This window comes from Erpetoichthys calabaricus, chromosome 4 (genome assembly GCF_900747795.2).
Source record: "Erpetoichthys calabaricus chromosome 4, fErpCal1.3, whole genome shotgun sequence".
NCBI classification, from domain to species: domain Eukaryota; kingdom Metazoa; phylum Chordata; class Cladistia; order Polypteriformes; family Polypteridae; genus Erpetoichthys; species Erpetoichthys calabaricus.
Window position 1 is genome coordinate 163,367,561 of NC_041397.2, and position 19,581 is coordinate 163,387,141.

Here is a 19,581-nt window from a genome sequence, read left to right on the forward strand (position 1 = left end):
TCTCCACAACTCTGATGTCACCGGTGCTGGTGGTATCCTCCATAGCCTGAGCTGTACTGGAGTCAACTCCACGTCCACAATCAGGAGTTTCCACTCCAGGCTGTTTCTTTGGAGCCATACTGTATCCACAGTCTTCGTCTGTGCTCAAAAAAAAATTTTTGTCTCTCTCCGACTTGATCGATCCCACCACTGCCACCAAACTGTAATATCAGGTGTAGTGGGACGTGGCCCCAGCCTTCACTCTGGACATCTGATAGTTTATGAACCGAATAGGATCAGTGAAGAGATGAGACACAGACAAAAACTGAAGGCTGAATGTTGCAAGTTTTTTTACAAAAGTGCGGTATAACCAAAGATGCAGTAGTGTCAGGTGGGCTTTGAGACACAGTCCTTCAGCACTGACACTTCTTCAAAAATAAATAAAAACAAAAAAAAAAGGAAAAAATATGGTGTATTTACAAAAACAGTGTATTCCTACAAAAACTACACACACACTCCAATAATGAAGGTTATCTGCTTTTTTTCTCTGGCTCAAGAAGCTCCTCCAACAGGAAAAAAAAATGCACAAAAACAAGTGTTTGTATATACAAAAACAACTGCACCAAACCCAAAATCAAAAAACTATCCCAGCGCCAAATAAGTATATATACCTCCACCAAAATGATCATTAGGATATATATAACTCTATATACAAAAGAATATATACAAAGCCGACAAAATCACAACTGCTCCTTCAATAGCTCAGCAGTGCTTACTCCTACCATGCCTTTAGGTCCACTGACGACCCCTGTTGGCCGGTAACTCCTTAAATATAAGCACCAAGATTGCCCAGCTAATCTGCCACCCTGTCTACCTCATGCACCAATCCAGCTACATGCTAGCGTGTTCACGCCACAGGCCGCGACATGCCCTGAGCAACTATGCATTTAAACTAGAACCCCCGTCAGTCGCACATGTAAGCCCCCTTGGACGGCCAACGGCTATGCTGAGCACAAGCACACTCGTTGCCGACTCACATGTAAGTAAAGTACTTTATTTACAATATGGGATCCCCAATCTTGGACTGAATTCTGTTTATACAAACAAATGCTGGCTTTATCTTTCAGGTGCGCCGAACCTTAAACCGCCTGAGCTGGTCAGGCTGCTAGGACACTGGTGTGTAAAAATGAACACATGCGGTGGAGCCCATACTGGCCATTATAACTGCTCAACTGCTAGACGGCCCCACGTTCCCGCGGCAGCACCCTCAACACGCAAATGGTAAGCGCACTTCCTTATAACCATATAAATACCGCTGCTTCAATTTCAAGGCTGCTTCAACTTAAATTTGGTAATGCGTGGGTCGCACATTACCACACACAGTATGTATTCACCGGTATTTTCCAAAGTAGAAAATATATCCTGCACATCTAGACTTGCAACATGCAAAAATAATGCTCTTTTCTGGGTTGTTTTGTTGTGACTAATACATTATCTGCTAACAAAATCTATGAAGAACTGAAATGCTGCTAGCCTGCTTGGCCAATGTGATCCCGAGTAGTAGGTTCAGCTTTGCATTCGAATTTTGTAATAGGCATTTCCATCACAATAATTAAATTCTCTTTTCAATGCTATATGGAACCTTTTAACAATATCCTTGTTGCCAATGTTCACTCCTTCACCTTGGCCCAGCCTAAAACTGCCAAATTAAATAAATAGGCACAACTCCAAATTAACTTGAATGCAGTTTCTTCTTTAATCTCTCTGTTCCAAGACACACACACAACACCAATGCAAATGAATTAATATTACATTGCTGCACATGACAGTACTTGTTACTTTGATTGATTCAATCAATTTATTTTTTAACCATTCTAATCTGCTGGCAGATGGTTGCTATGACCGGTGATTGCCTGCATCACCACCATGGTTATTGGCTCTGTGAACTTGTGTCTTCAGATGTTCTAGTGCTTGTTGTTAAGGGTGCATGTGAAATAAGCAGCAGTTCATGTTTAAAACAAGCTCATTGTGGCAGGTGATTTTTCACCCTTTTCTTGCAAGCATTTGATGCTGTCTTTGTGACACTCTTTACTCTGATTTTTTGTGGCCTGATTCTGCCTGTTGTTTGCTTTAAAGTTACTTTACAGTTTGTTTTGTGTGTTCTTCCATTTTTGACTTTAAAAATGTGTTTTTTGTTTGAGTTGTTTGTCTAATCTTTTATAAAGTCAGAGTTGGCTTCAGGTTTGAATGCCTGAAAAGGCAGGGAAAATCCTTGGAGGTCACTTTGTAGGGGTTTCTTTGTTTTACTCTGTTAGACTTAGAGCCATAGCATTTTAATGGATTATCACATACTGTTTTGGTGCTCTCTGTGTCAAGATGCTATCTTTATTCAGTTTCTAAGAAATAGTTGTATTAAATAACTCGCACAGACCCAGCATCTTTGTTCTCTGCCACTTTACTTACAACACTGTCAAGAGCAACATCTACACATCTAATAACAAAACACTCTGTACTCCAACAATGTTGAGGTTCCCCTTGTTATATGTTCCCTTTTTTTAACAATAAACAGTAATAATAAAGAAAACAAGAAGAAAAATCTTGTCCCTGCAGAATAATAACAAACAATCGTCTTAACTTTTTTTTTTTAACACAAAATAAACATGTTTCACAGAAAGTCCTTGAGATAATATGGTCTTTTAACTATTCTACCACTTCTTGTTCTTACAGCTTCATCTTCTGTACTTGCTGGATAAGTTATGTGTTTGTGCTATATCAGTGTTTCGGATGTGTGAATGTGTGGTAAATTTTGTTCCATTTTCAAAGTCTCCTGTTTGTGTGAAGGTGTTGTATCAGCCTCTCTGTTTGTTTTAGAAGCTGAGTCTTGTCCCACTACACTCTGTTGCTGTTCTGGAAATATCTTTGTGTCTCTAGTTCTGTCTTAGGATGGTGCCTCTGTCCAGCTGAACTGCATATCATCTATTGCGGACTTGGTTTATCATTTATCCAGAAATCCAATGTGTGCACTTTGACTTCTCACTCTGAGCTCTGACCCTTTCTCCTTCTTGTAGCTTATTGAGATCTCTCGCTCCTCTGTTATAATAATGAGCTTGTCAAGACTGATTATCTTTCACTGTTTACTCTGTGTTCACCACTGCTGGTTGTAGTAGAGTCCTGCATATTGATAGAAGTGTTTTGATCCTTCTGAGCATGAATCTCTGCACTAGAGTGGCATTAAACCCTTGCAAAGGAATGTTTCTGTGTTCTGAGATAGCAAGATAGGGATCCAATCATGCTTACTTTGCTTTTTCAATCAACTGTCTTGCAATTTTGACAGCGGATTCTGCTTTGCTATCACTCTGCGGTTAACCAGGCAATGATGTCACATGCTCAAAGTCCCAATCCTTGCTAAATAGCTTGAATTCCTGGGAGCAATACTGTGGTCCGTTATCAGACACTATAACATCAGGAATGTTGTACCCAAGGTCTCTCTGGAATTTTATGTGTACACATTGTCTCTTTTTGCTGCAGTGTGTCTAAAAGTCTGCACACTTCATTCTTACCTATGTAGGGTCTTTAGGGCTTCATGAATACTGATCCAGTATACACATTCTCTGGCTCTAAGAAGACAGTATTCAATACCTAGGTGTGAGGAGTGAATTCTGTCCATAATTTCTGATCTCAGGCCATGTGTAACTACTGCATCATCATCCTTGAATATTACACCATGCTATACACTGAGCCTATCTTGCAGTGAAAAAAATGGTCTCACCTCCTCTTTCACTTGTGATCGCTTGGTCTCTAACAGCTGCTTCGTCATTCTCACCTTCGGCAATGACGAGAATATCATCTACAATGGTACGCACACTTGGTAGCCAATCTAGTACCTGATTCAGCTGGTGCTGGAAAATTTTCTGGTGCAGGACTTATACCCATAGGCATCCATAGCTATCTATACCTGCTGAAATGTCTTGCAAAATTCATCAAGTAACTTGACTTTTCTGTCAATTTCAGTTGCCAGAACCCATTCTTTACATTACACACAGTGAAAACTCTAGCTTTGACCAGATCTGGCAGCACATCATCTATTGTTGGAAGAGGAAATTGTTGCCTCTTTAGTGCCCTATTGAGTGGCACTGGATAAATACATATTCTCAGTTTACCTGATCTTTTCATCCACAATAACCATGCTACTGATCCACTTGGTGCTCTTCTCTACCTGTACAATGTTTCTTCTCTCCTGTAAGTTTCTCAGCTCATCCTTTAAGGGATTCATCAAAGAAACAGGAAATCATTGCTTTGGCAACTTTAATGGTGAAATATTAGGATCCCCTCAACAGCCATCTCCTACAAAAACATCAGCAAACTCATTTATTATATATTTCATGTCTTACATCATTTGCCTCAGTGACAAGGTCATCTATGACCATAATACTCTCTTGCTAAATTTTTATTAGGTCCATCACCTGCCCTGCTATGGCACTGAGGAGCAGTGGTGGAAAGAGTACTGAAAATTTGTACTTAAGTACAGATACTGTTACATTGCTGAAGTAATACTAAATTACAAGTAAAAGTACTAGTGTTAAAAAGTACTTAAGTAAAAGTACAAAGTACTCTTTTCAAAAACTACTCAGACTACTAGTTACTTTTTAGCCGTAGATATTGAATGAATTATCAAAAACCATTGAATCAAATTGGAGAACCATGTAGAAAACAGCTACTCCAAATATTTCTACATTGAAGTATATGAATGGATCAAATTCAAGAAATTTGTATTCTAAACAAATAAAGATTAAACAGGAGTTTTTCCTGTAGTATGAACTTTTACCAGAGATCTGCAAACATACAGCTAGGCAAGGACCTTAAAGCCTTGGACATAACAAACATGTCTTGGACTGTTCAGTTTCTGAACCTTTTGTTAAGTTTCAGCAACAGCTAATTTTCAAAGTTCACAGAGTCTATCCAGCTTCGTTTGGATGTGAATAGTAGACCAGCACAGCTAAAAAGCCGTTCACATGCAGCTGATGCAGGCAGAGCTGTGTTTAGCTTAACAGAAAGCTTCTTGATGGCTGGAAAGGAGTGAAGCAGCTCCATGCTGTCCGAGACAAAAGCAAGGTAACCATCAATCTCAATGGGACTTTGCAACATTCTGGAGAGTGGTCTGTAGAAGAAAGCGTCGTCATCAGATGAATCTCTTTGCTGATGCTCACTCTCATGCTCTGTGGTTTCAAGATGTTGTTTCAGTTATGTCAAGGCTGTAATTGAAACACAATTACTTTAATTTATGTGACTATTTTTAAATATTCACAGTTAAATTAGATAAATCACAACAAATTATATTTTAATATTTTGAAGAACTCAGTAACAAAGTTTTAGGCTTATTATGACTGAGATATGACAACATATACACACTTATACCAGTGTGCAGCCCAAGCAACACGCAAATATATAAATTTGAACTTACCAGCCTCTATGACATCTGCTCTGTCAGTCCAGGAGGTCTTGAACTTGGGTAAAAGGAATACAGCAGCAGCCAAGTCTGGATCCTCCATCATCTGTCCAAAATGCTTCTGCAGGCCATTTTTCAGGGTTTTGATGAGTGGCATGCAAGACTTGCTTGATGTCTCCAGCCTGTTCAGTTTTGATAGAAGTTGGTGGATTACTGGCAGCAGCCATCCCATGTACGCGCTGGACTCTGACTGGAGAATGTTCGAAGCTTTTACCAGCGGCTTCATGGTGATACAATCCTCCCGGAGGAATGCAACTTCTGCAGGACACAACCTGGAAGAAAAAACAAGTATAACATAAACAACTAAGCCAATCATGGCTCTAATAGGGAGAGACTGCATACGTGGTATTTAATATTACTCACATTTTCACCTTGAATTCGTCACATACACTCCTTCTCGTCAATGATGCGTATTATTCTTTCAATGGCAAGATAGGTTGAATTGCACTGTGTTGCACTTTGACGAATGATATGTAGCCCACACTTGTCCTCTACCACTTCACTAGCCAAATGAGATTGCCCAGTTTTGTTCCAAATGCCCTGGCATTTTGCAAAGGTTGCACAGAAAAGCCTTTTGTAGGTGTAATTCATGCACTCTGCAAGAGCTGCATCTGCTGTTGCCACAAGATTTAACAGGTGACATGCACATCGTTGATATGGGGGTAGTTGATATTCCATACCAGAGTCTTCATCAAGAATTACACTTGTATCATGATATTCAATATGGTCACTTACATCAAGAGCATCCAAGTCTGCTTCATCCTCATTTAACTCTGCATCATTCTGTGCCCCAAACACATGGAAAGCTTTGATAAAGTTGGATCCACTATCAGTTGTTATCCTTACAACTTTGTCTCTAATCTTGTATTGGCAATGGATATTATCAAGAGGACTAGCAATCATGTCAAATGTGTGAGATCCTCTCAATCTTTTGCACGCTAGTGCTGCAGATCTTCTTTCCAAGGACTCCTCCTCTATCCAGTGGCAAGTGACACCAAGGTAACTTTTCTGATGAGCTGACCAACAATCAGTGGTGGTTGCAACAAATTTGGCTTTACCCAATTCTGCAACTATAGTCTTCATGTAATCAGCAGCGTCACAGATTCTGGTACGAATGGTGGATCTGGAGATGACTTTGGATTGATGTTGCAATGTGGTAATTAATTCTTTGAAAGCTGACTGTTCAACTACTGCAAATGGCTATAGATCTTCACATATGAAATTGATGATAAGCTTGTCAACAGTTGCTTCAGGGACATGTTTGCTTGCAGCTGCCAACATCACATCTGGTAACTTGGCTTGCTTACTTGCTGAGAGCTTGTTTGGTGTGGCTGTGGTCTTCCATTGATGACTAGCTGATGTAACAATGATGTCATGGTACTGATCAATCTTTGATGGATGTTTCCTCTGTAAAGATCACAGAGGAATTATACAAAGGAAAATATAAATTATATTAGCCAAACTATATATCAGTCAGACTCTAAACATCACTTCCTCACATCACTACTTTTAACACCAAAGAAAAAACATTTAAAAAAATCATTCACCTAGAGTAATTACTTAAGCTAAACTTTGATTTTTTAGAATGAAATGTGGTAAATTTGTTTAATCATTTAGAAACCAACCATAAATCTATTTTAATATTTTAGGGAAGGGGGAAAATTTAATTTCTCCAGTCAAACCCATTTATGCAATTCCAGTACAGTCAAATACAGTGTATTTGGCTCCAGTGTGCAGGAATATTCAAAAATAAGAGTCAAATTTTACATAAATGCTGCATGCAAAAATGTGTGTTTTTTTTTTCTTTGCCCCAAATTGCGTGGGATTAGTATTATGTGGACATGTCTTTAAAGCTGAGACTTGGGTAGCACCACAAGCCATTTTCATTCTGATGCCTTAATGCCCGAGATTAAGGGCATCACTAAAATTTAGCTCTGTCATGGGTGCATAGCTGATATCTACTGACACCTTTATTCTGTTGGTTTTATGCAATACAAGTATCTTTTCTTTAGCTTTAAAACTGAGCCTGCTACAGCCTGTATATGTGTCTGACTGTGTTGCCGCCCCAGAGGCTCTTTGAGGGTCAAGTGACTGATGTTACTGATATAACCCTAAGGTAATGAAAGTGGTTCCCCTAATATTTTGTGATAGTATTTTTAATATAAATTATGCATGCATGCGAGCGCGCACACAGATTAGATAGCTCCGTGATACTTGAATCGCAGGCTAACGGATGACATTTGTCGGGTTCAAGTAGTCCTAGCCAAGCTAGATACCTTAGACATATAAAAAAATGGAAACAGTATCACAAAAATATCGCTGTAAGTTTTCTTACCACTGAGGTGGGCTGGCACCCTGCCCGGGGTTTGTTTCCTGCCTTGCGCCCTGTGTTGGCTGGGACTGGCTCCAGCAGACCCCCGTGACCCTGTAGTTAGGATATAGCAGGTTGGATAATGGATGGATGGGTTTTCTTACCATAATGTGTTTTTTGAGATCAGAGGCTGAAGTCTTGCATGCTGAAATCACCGCAGATGGCAAACAAAGTTTGCACTGCATTAGTTCGCTGTCTCCTTTCCTACCTCTGTACGTGAACAGCTCCTCCAGGTGGTGCCAGGGGCACTCATCCTCCGGTATTTCTTGGTTGTTTTCACTGTTTTGAATGTTGCTGTCCTCCATGAAGTTTGTTTCTCGAAACCTTCAGTCCTTAAATTACTCTGAGCTCCTTCACTGTGAGATTATGATCAAAACCTGCTGCAGCGGGGACGGATGCTTTTTTCCCAATCCAAATTTCAGAGGTTATCGGTCCGTTTGCCATCGGATACTTTTATTGGCTACCGAAATGCCAGTCAAAAGTTTGAATATTAATTCAAATTGTTGCCGTACTCAGGAACGAATTGTCATTTTACTAGTACCGAAGTAGATTACTTACCTTAATTCGTACTTAAGTACAAGAACAATTACAGATTTAAAAATATACTCATTGATGTACAAGTACCCAATTACAGTAATGTGAGTAGTTGTAATTCATTACTTCCACTCCTGCTGAGGAGCTCTCCTCCACCACAATAAGCTCTCAGCGATATTTTTTTCTCGTTTCTTGGGTTTATTTTAATTCTGCATTTACCACTGGGTTTCAGTGTGCTCTTATTGAACATAACCAAAACTTCTTGTGTTTTCTCTAGCTGTGTGCCTTTTCAAAGCAGGCAGAGTGATATGATGCTGCAGCTGGCTCAATAGTCCAGTTGGAATTTTACTAGCCTATCTCCTATAAGCATGGTTGCAAAAAGTTGTTTCCATTCATGTTGTTTCCCACAAAATTTGTACTTTTTAAACCGGGTTTAATCAGCTTTCTTAACTGGATTCACTTCTTCAGACTGTCGTTCTTCTGTTGTCTTAGTATTCTCTTTTAACAGTTCAGCAACTCTACATATTTGAAAACATTTTTAAACTGTCAAATCTGTGCCTCTTAAAAGGTGTTCTCTTAAGTGTGAGTTCTGAATGTCACATAATACTCTATCTCTTATTAGTGAGTCTTTTATTGTTCCAAAGGTGCACCTCATTGCTAACACTCTCAAATCTATGAAGTACCTGCTAATATTTTAACCTATATTCTTTCAACAGTTACATTAAGTCTCAGATTACAATTGTCAAGGGCAGTTAAAAAGACACTAATAGTCAAATCTCTTGGCAGCACTGAACCACACAGCGTGTCACAAAGTTCTTTTCCTGATTCACCTATGAAATATTTGAAAACATTTACCTTCAGAGGTACCTTCTGCTTCGCTTAAGGTGATGTCCATGTACAGTGAAAATTAATCTTTTCGTAACTTCCATGCCTTGGACAGATTTGGCTCATTCCAATTTAAAACTTGGTGTGGTTTCAATTTGAACGTGGGGTCCATTTTCCTTGCGCACTATCTAAAAAAAATTCTTCTGGTTCAGGTTTTTCACTATATAGTTTTACTTTACTTCAATGTTTCAATAACCTGCCACTTTGTTTTATGATGCTCTCTATATTCTGAGATATAGTTGTATTAATTAACTCACACTCACATTGTCTTGGTTCTCTGCCATTTTACTTACAACACTCTTGAGAGAAACATTTGTGCATCTGTGTGACTCTAACAAAAGACTCCGTACTCCAACAATATTTAGATTCCCTTGTTACACTCACTAACACTACAAAAAAGTATGCAGCAGCACTGTTTTGTTCTTTATGCTGACACTCAGAATTTAAATATTAATGGCCAGGGACACGAAATGTTCCACCTAACACTAGAATTACCAAAGCCTACTAAAAAACTTGTAATCCCGGCCCACCTTAAATCCCTTTGCACCCCTCTGTCAGTGCTTTTTGTGATGTAAATGTGTAGATAAGCACAAGCAGCAAGCAGCCTGCTATCCCATCCCCACCTCCACCGTCACAGTCCAATTTGCAAAGAAGGTTCTCAGTGCTCAGTGTTTATCTTGGAGTGAAGTACTGGGGTTGTATTGGTAAATAACATATCACTATTTGGAATACTTACATTTCATGTGTGTTCCATGTCTACAACAATCTATGTAAACACATCATTTAAACAGAAACGTTTTTCTTGTTTTAGTAATAATTGATAAAATGCATACTTTTTTTTTTTAATTCAGTTTTATTCTCTCAGTCACTTTCACACTCCCACCAATCTGACACTGTTAGTTTTCAAATTTAGAAGTGCTATAACAGAAGTGAACTCAGATGAGGATGAGGGTTCTACATCGGAGAAAAGAGAACAGAAGCCCTCCCCGCAAGAAACGTCCACTCACACATAAGAACAACAGCAGCTGCACCAAGCATAAAAATTCGTAAAAGATGGCACCGTTTGGATTCAGCAACAGGTCGGGTGTCTCCAACATAATGACAAACAGAGTAGACTTATTGTCAATTTTTCATTGAAGAGTTTGTAATTTAATTTTTAAATGTACCATTTATTGAAGTCAAGACCTTGGCCATCCAGGACTACCCCACGTCCACGGATTTGAAATCACTACAACGTTTCATTGGGTTAGTGGGGTGGTATCATAAGTTTATCCCCAGGATGGCTGATATAGCCTTGACTTACCTAAGAAAAAAAGATGTCCCGTGGGACTGGACAAAAGGAGTGCCAGGACGCGGTCAAGCAACTCAAGATCCATCTTCAAAAGCCACCCATTCTGGTCCAGCCAGATCCACAGCTCACCTTCTAGATACAGACCAATGCCAGCAACCTGCTTACTCAAAAAGTCGACAAGGCAGAACACGTCATCGCATATGCCTCTTGAGCATTGCACGGCACTGAGCTGAATTATTTGACAGCTGAAAAGGAATGTTTGGCTGTCATGTGGGCTGTGTAAAATTGGAGACACTATCTGGAGGGAGTTGAGTTTGAAGTGTACACGGACCATCACGCTCTGACCTGGGTGTTTAACCACCTGAAGACCTCCTCCCGTCTAACCAGGTGGGTTCTCCGCCTCCTTTCTTTCAAGGTGACCTATCGGAAGGGCTGTGGCAATATCATGCCTGATGCTCTGTCCAGGGTGTCAGAGCCACTGGGGATGGTGTGTTTGGCAGAGGCAAAGAAGATGGTCCTCCCTCTGCCTAAAAGCCTGCAAGATCTGGCTCAAGCACAAGCTGCCAGTCCATTCTGCCAAAACATCATGGAGGGACTGGAGCAGCAGTGCACCAACCAGGTACACTTCGTGGACCTCCAGGGGGTTCGGTACAGGACCATTCCATCCTCCCTTGGGGGTCTACAACTCCAACTATTGGTCCCGGAGGTGCTCATCCCCGACTTCCTGGATTATTATCATGACAGCCCTTTGAGTGGTCACCTTGGAAGGACAAAGACTCTGCTAAAAATCTTGGGGGTGGCTTGGTGGCCATCTGTCCAGAAAGACATTTGCCACCATGTGAAGAAGTGCTTAACCTGCCAGAAGATCAAAAACCCACCTGGGAAACTGGCAGGACTTCTTCAATCGACGATTGCTGATGGACCGGGGGAGACTTTGGGAGTCAACCTGATGGGGCCATTTCCTGTTAACAGCTCGAGGAAGACCGTCCTGATGGTGGTAATTGATTATTATTTGAAGTGGGTGGAGCTGTTCACATTAACGGATGCCAGGACCAACAAAATATGCTCCACCCTGAAGAAATATTCAAAGGTTATAAAGCTGTTTCACATCCAGCATTTGGGAAGTCTGACCATAACGCCATTTTCCTCATGCCAGAATATAAACAAAGTTTCATTCATGAAGCTCCGGTTACAAGGGAGGTGAAGCGCTGGTCTGCCCAGTCAGAAGCCATGCGTAGTACACGCTCGATGACGTAGACTGGGACATGTTCTGAACATTCGCAGATGACATCTACAAGTTTGCAGAAGCAGTAGTTAGCTTTGTTAGTATGCTTGCTGATGAAGTTGTTCCCACAGCGTCAGTTAAATCTTTTCCCAACCAGAAACCGTGGGTTGACAGATCGATCCACACGGCAGTAAATGCTCGAACCGCTGCTTATAATGCATTGCAGAACGCGATGTGCATGCAGCACTGAAGTGAGTAAACATCAGGAAGGTGGCGGGACCAGACAGCATTTCTGGACGCCTGCTGCATTGCTGCGCTGACCAAGTAGCTGGAATACTCACCACCATCTTTAATGAGTCACTAGTGCAGTCTGTGGTTCCTATGTGCTTCAAAAGATCCATAATTGTTCCTGTTCAAAAGAACAATAAGCCCACGTGCCTCAATGACTACGGACCTGTTGCACTGACATCAGTAGTCATGAAGTTGTTCGAGAGGCTACTGAAAAACATAATCTCATCCTCCATCCCAAGCACCGTTGACCCACTCCAGTTCGCCTACCATCTTAACAGATCGATGGAGGACGCCATTTCCCACATACTGCACACCACCCTCAGCCATGTGGACAAGAAACAGAGGAACTATGTGAGATTGTTGTTCATTGACTATAGTTCAACATTCAATATAATAATACCCTGTAGACTGTTTGCGAAACTGAGGGACTTAAGACTCAACAACCACTTGTGTGCGCGGGTGCTGGACTTCCTCACAGTGAGGGTTGGTAACTGTGTTTCCAACAGCATCACCATCAACACAGGAGCTCCACAAGGGTTAGTTCTTAGCCCCCTGCTGTACTCCCTCTACATCCATGACTGCACGGCCACATATTCCTCCAACACTATTGTGAAGTTTGCAGATGACATGGTGGTACTGGGCTTCATCGCGAACAACAATGAGATGGCCTACATGAATGAAGTTGCGAACCTGACATTGAGGGGTCAGGAAAACTGCCTCCAACTCAACATCAGCAAAACCAAGGAGCTGGTCGTAGACTTCAGCAGGAGACAGCAGCGGGACTATAAGCCCCTCATCATTAATGGGACTCCAGTGGAAAGGGTGAGCAGTTTTAAATACCTGGGGGTTCACATCTCTGAGGACCTGACATGGTTTGAACACATCCAAGTTCAGACCAAAAGGGCAAAGCGGAGACTCTACCATCTTAGACAGCTTAGGAAGTTTGGGGTCTCTTCAGGGATTCTAAACACTTTCTACTCTGGTGCTGTGGAAAGTATCCTGACACAGAACATTTCATCCTGGTTTGGAAACTGCTGTGTTCAGGACCATAAAGGTCAGCTCTACCATCTATGCAGGACATTTACACCAGAAGATGCAGGGCCAGAGCTCTCAGGATTATCAAAGACTCATCTCATCCTAGTAATAGCCTGTTTCATCTGTTAAAATCAGGCAAAAGGTTTTTGTAGCATCCTGGCCAGGACAGAGAGACTCAGAAGGAGTTTCTATCCTCTTGCCATAAGACTGTTAAATCAGAACATGCCATCTCACCAATGACCCTACACAAACTTAGACTGGACTGTAATTGTACGATGACGTCTACCCTTACCTTGTTTTGGAATTGGTCTGTCCTTTAACTATGCAGCTGTCTAACTTTGATTTTGCACAATAATCACTGCACTATTGCACCTTAACACTTAATTCTACTTAACTTCACTTAATTTTACTAATTTATTTATGTTCTGTTATATTATTATCTTTCACTCTAAGACTTTTTGTTAATCTAACTGATATTCTTCTAACTTTGCACAGTTTTTTGATAAGTGGATCAGGATGCATTTCATTGCATGTTGTCTTGTATAACTGTGCATGTGACAAATAATAAAAAATCTTGAATCTAGGTAAATGATCACAAATTCAGTCATTGCGAGAAATTATTCCTCTTCTAAAAACATATTCTTCCTTTTCATTTAACTGAATAATAAGCCAACTATATTTCATTCACTTCCTGTTATCTCTTAATGAAAGTCTAATGGATCGTAATGAGGAAAAAGGTATGTTTACGTAAATTGAAAATGGCCACGTTTTATTTTTGCTTAAAGGCATAAAATAATAAAAAGTATATTTTCTCTGTAGTTTATGTTTTAGCTAAACTAAAGAGTGAAAACTTTCTTTCAAAAATAGCATTGTTTTTAGCATGAAGACAAAAATATCATTGCAAGAGTAAGTTGAAAAACATTTCATGTTAATTTTACTACCCCATGAATGAATAGAAAAACTTAATAGAATACTATGATTTACCAAAATTGTGGGCTTTCATTCCTTATTGTGCATTTAGCAAATCTATTAGTTATTATTCTTCCTGTAATTTTTCTCTTTTGCACTCACCAGTTCCACCAGGAAACATTAGTTAAGTGATCGCAGTATAGAGAATGACTTTGTACCTCTAAAATGCTAGAAGATTTTCTGTGAATACAGATTATCTCTTCCCTGATCTAGTTTGGCACCACACTGAACAGAACACAAGTAGCTTGAAGATTGTTGTGAGGTAACTTAAGCACTGAGAGGTGACAAAAAACAAAAACACAGAAATATTAATGCTTTTAAGGGGCAAGGGTAATTGTAAGTCGGGGACAAAGAAAAGGTCTGAACTGGAAACAAACCTGACAAATAATATTTTTTGTTATTTGACTAATTAATGTTACAATTTAGTGATACAGTTTTATCTATTGGGACACTGAACTTGACATTTACCACTATATTTATATTGTAAGGTATTCTGACATAAATGACCTGGGCAATTGCAATCAAATGTTGTTGACCCAAAATAGTGATGTCAAGTTTCAAAAACTGCAACAAACTAAAAAAAATGATAAATTTACAAAATAAGGATGGAATTGCAATCTACACTACCCTTAAGCCCTGAAAAATTACTAATGTTAAACATTTTTTGTTAAATAACATACTAGTGGTTATTAATGTAGGATTTCCATCCATCCATTTTCCAACCCACTGAATCCGAACACAGGGTCACGGTGGTCTGCTGGAGCCAATCCCAGCCAACAAGGCAGGAACCAATCCTGGGCAGGGTGCCAGCCCACTGCAGAACACACACAAACACACCCAGCACACACTAGGGCCAATTTAGAATCGCCAATCCTCCTAACCAGCATGTCTTTGGACTGTGGGAGGAAACCCACGCAGAGAACATGCAAACTCCACGCAGGGAGGACCCAGGAAGCAAACCCAGGTCCCCAGGTCTCCCAACTGCGAGGCAGCCACCCAATGCAGGATTTGGTTAGTGTAAATAAAACAGAGGAACACAGAAAAAGGTTATACTTGAAGATTCTGGTGAATTAAAATCAAGAAACAACAATATTTCTTTACAGATGTGAGTCCAAAACAGAACTGTCTTAATGGTACAAAGATGGCAGTTTTATAGTGGTATGGAAGAAGTGATGTCACTGGGACCGGAACAGGAAGTGGTGTGATTGTTGCTGGAACCAGAAGTTAAGTTGACAGGCCCAGGCAGGATTTCCCTTGGGTGGACTGCAGAAGAAAGAGAGAAAGGGTTAGTGCACACTGCCACCCCCCTGGACCATCTTTTGAGCCCTTTAGCTGCCTCACATGCGCATGTTTGTGACGTTAGATAGCTTCCTACAACAAGATACCGTATATTTTAAACATAAAGTATCACTTCATGAATTTCTTCATTATACTATATTTTTTTCTTCTTTCAACCATGGTCCCAATTGCCAAGTGAACTGTTGTCAGTTTCTGTTTAGTCAGAATGTCTCTGACTGACCCAGACAATTTGATTACAGATCCATATTGTATGGAAAATTCTTCTAAAACTTCAAAAGACTCTGTTGGAATGTTCTTATCAAAATGTTAAATGAATCTTAGGTTGGAAAGGTCTGTTAATTTTTTACATTGAAGATGACCCACATAAAGATTTTCCAATCCTGTCTCTGTTCTATTGTCTATATATATACACTGGGAACATCAGTTTCTGTATTACATCCTGCCTGAAGAAGGGGTCTGAACTGCCTCAAAAGCTTGTATATTGTAATCTGTTCAGTTAGCCAATAAAATGTCATTTTGTTTGACTTCTCATTGTTAAGTCAGAATAATTTAAGCATATGAAACTAATGCTGAAAAAATCCTTTCTAGCCTGTAACATTTCTGTATTGATGTTAGTCTTCCTTTGAACAATTTCATAATTTATTGGAATTTTCTCTCATTGTTAATGTCATTTAATTGGCTAGCAGGCAGATTTAAAGAATTGTTTTTGTGATTAATTATTTCTTGAATATTTCCAATATAGTAAATCAAACAACTGTACATAATATTTATGATAGAATTCCCCAAATCCTGAGTCAGGAAGCACTTAACCAACACCAGCATTAGTGAGCAGCAATCATCCAGGGATAGGTTTATAAGTGGAGTTACATAATACAGTATAGAGGCTGGAGACTGGACACTTAGAGAAGGAGAAAGGGTGATACAGGGAGTCAAGAGTATGAGCAGGCAGAGCAGAGGAAAGACGGATACTGCATGTTCTTAACAATGAATCTGTAAATAAAAGATTTAAGAAGTAAGAGACACATAACACTGGAGAGTTCGGAGTGAAAGGAGCCCAGTATCATTAAGTTGGTCACCAATTTTACTAATTCCTGCCGTCTTCCAAACTGGGTAAACACATGGGTGTCCACTCGTATATACTGGCCAGGAGCAAGTGCCATTGTATAGCCATGTACCATTGAGAAGACAACTGCTATACTGTTTTTCAGTCAGCACAAACTCTCATACATTAAAAAGACAAGCATTTGCCCTTCCAAAAGCCAATTCACGGGTCAGTGCAACACTAAAGTTAGAGTTAGTTAATGTGTAAATTGTATGCACTTATCAGAATTAAAGTGTTGGCTAAAAACATAAGTGCTGTAATGGCTTATATAAAATTAAGATTTTTATCTCTTTTTCTTTGGATCTATTATATTTATTATGTTTTATTAGTGGGAAAGCTGCTAAAACTCTGGCAAGGATGGTTGTGTTTAGAATTAGAACACAGAGGAATACTACAGGAGCTCTTCTTTCATGATTCTGCCATTCTTTAATAATAATAATAATAATACATTTTATTTATGTAGTGCCTTTCCTATGCTCAAGGTGAACTGGAAGATAGTTTACCTGTTGAAGAAAAACAAAGTTTGAAAAGGGCTAATTGATTGAACAAGTCCAAAAATATTAAAGCAGAAAGAAAGAGAGAGAGAGACATAGATTTTGAAATCATCTAGAAGAAGAACAAATATTTCACTTCATTGTTTCATTTTAAAAGAATGAAATTTGAAGACGGCATGGTGGCCCAGTGGGTAGCGCTGCTGCCTTGCAGTTGGGAGACCTGGGGACCTGGGTCCTCTTTGCGTGGAGTTTGCATGTTCTCCCCGTGTCTGTGTGGGTTTGCTCCGGTTTCCTCCCAAAGACATGCAGGTTAGGTGGATTGGCGATTCTAAATTGGCCCTAGTGTGTTTGTGTGTGTCCTGCGGTGGGTTGGCACCCTGCCCGGGATTGGTTCCTGCCCTGTGTTGGCTGGGATTGGCTCCAGCAGACCCCCGTGACCCTGTGTTCGGATTCAGCAGGTTGGAAAATGGATGGATAATAATACATTTTATTTATGTAGTGCCTTTCCTATGCTCAAGGTGAACTGGAAGATAGTTTACCTGTTGAAGAAAAACAAAGTTTGAAAAGGGCTAATTGATTGAACAAGTCCAAAAATATTAAAGCAGAAAGAAAGAGAGAGAGAGAGACATAGATTTTGAAATCATCTAGAAGAAAAACAAATATTTCACTTCATTGTTTTCATTTTAAAGGAATGAAATTTGAAGACAGCACGGTGGCGCAGTGGGTAGCGCTGCTACCTCGCAGTTAGGAGACCTGGGTTTGCTTCCCAGGTCCTCCCTGTGTGGAGTTTGCATGTTCTCCCTTGTGTCTGTGTCGGTTTCCTCCCACAGTCCAAAGACATGCAGGTTAGGTGCATTGGTGATTCTAAATTGTCCCTAGTGAGTGTGTGCACACCCTGCAGTGGGCTGGCGCCCTGCCCGGGGTTTGTTTCCTGCCTTGCGCCCTGTGTTGGCTGGGATTGGCTCTAGCAGACCCCTGTGACCCTGTAGTTAGGATACAGCATGATGGATGGATGGAATGAAATTTGTTGTACTGTATGTGTACCATTTTAATTATTCAAAAAAATCCTTTCAACTATGTATTGTGGCTAGAGAACTATTGTGTATTGTGTACTGGATGCTAGAGAAGTTTGCACTGCATTTTGTTAAATAATATGGGTTGGCAGAGAAACAAAAGAGGATGAGTTGGATAAATGGGTACAAAAAATTGATGTATAGATGGAATTGCATAACAGATAAATAGCATCAACTACATTTGAAATATAATCCCAGAGAAACAATATAAAACATGTTGGTTTTATTAGCTTTTCAATAATATTCCCAGAAATTGCTCCTTTACTTGGTAAAACATGAAGAATGTGTCCTTGAGATGTCTTGTTCTTGTTATTACTAGCAAAGCCAAATTGTACAGTTTAGGGTAAAGTTAAAACTGTTTTCCACAGGAAAAAACAAAAATTAAGCTCTTACTACACTAATTTCATTACCTAAACTATGTATTACGTAGATTATGTATTTTTGTGTTTGTAAACCAAGCAATCAAGTTAAAATCACATTTAGGAAAGCACAACATGAAATTCTTTAAATTCTCTAACTCTAAATCTTCTCTCATAAGAAACAGAAAAAAAAGTTTGTATTTAGATTTCAATGCATAAATATGAGAAAATAAGATCTATCCAAGAGGGTGAATAGTTAATTCTGATCCTTTACTCTGGCACAAAGTTATACATACAGTATATGGCAAAGTACATTGAATAGTACCTTTTTTTGTGTTTAAAAAATATAGCAAAACCCTCACATGTTTCACTAGTAGTTTTTAGGAAGCATTCCATTAAATGAGCTGATTTTAAAAGACGATTAATAGTTGAAAATAAAACTCTTGGATTACTAGCATTATCATTTATAATTTTAGAGAAATAGGTCTTTAGAGAAAAGCCAAGCAAAATGACACCTTTTATTGGCTAACTAAAAAGATTACAATATGCAAGCTTTCTAGGCAACTCAGGCCCCTTCTTCAGGCAAGATGTAATACAGAAACTGGAGTTCCCTGTGTTTATATACACACTCTAGGACAAGAAACAACATAGGTAAATCTTTAAATGAGAAATTTTAAATGTAAAAAATTAATAGATTCATTCAGGTGAGGGTTAATTTAAAAAGAGAGAGAAGAACAATGTATGGTCAAGATCTTTGGATAAGATAATTGTCCAACAAAATCTTTTGAAGTTTGTAATGAGTTTTTCAAAACAATGTGGATCTGTAGACAGGTTGTCTGTCATTCTGAGAGATGTAAATAATCCTCATATCTGGCCATAAAACTCTTGTCTTTATTCAAGCCATGTTGTACTAGGGTGTTGTACCGTGTTAGCCATTATGAATGTAGAGAAAAGCCAAGCAAAATGACACCTTTTATTGGCTAACTAGAAAGATTACAATATGCAAGCTTTCGAGGCAACTCAGGCCCCTTCAATCTTGCCTGAAGAAGGGGCCTGAGTTGCCTCGAAAGCTTGCATATTGTAATCTTTCTAGTTAGCCAATAAAAGGTGTCATTTTGCTTGGCTTTTCTCTTCAAGCCATGTTGTAATGTATTAAATTTTAGCATAA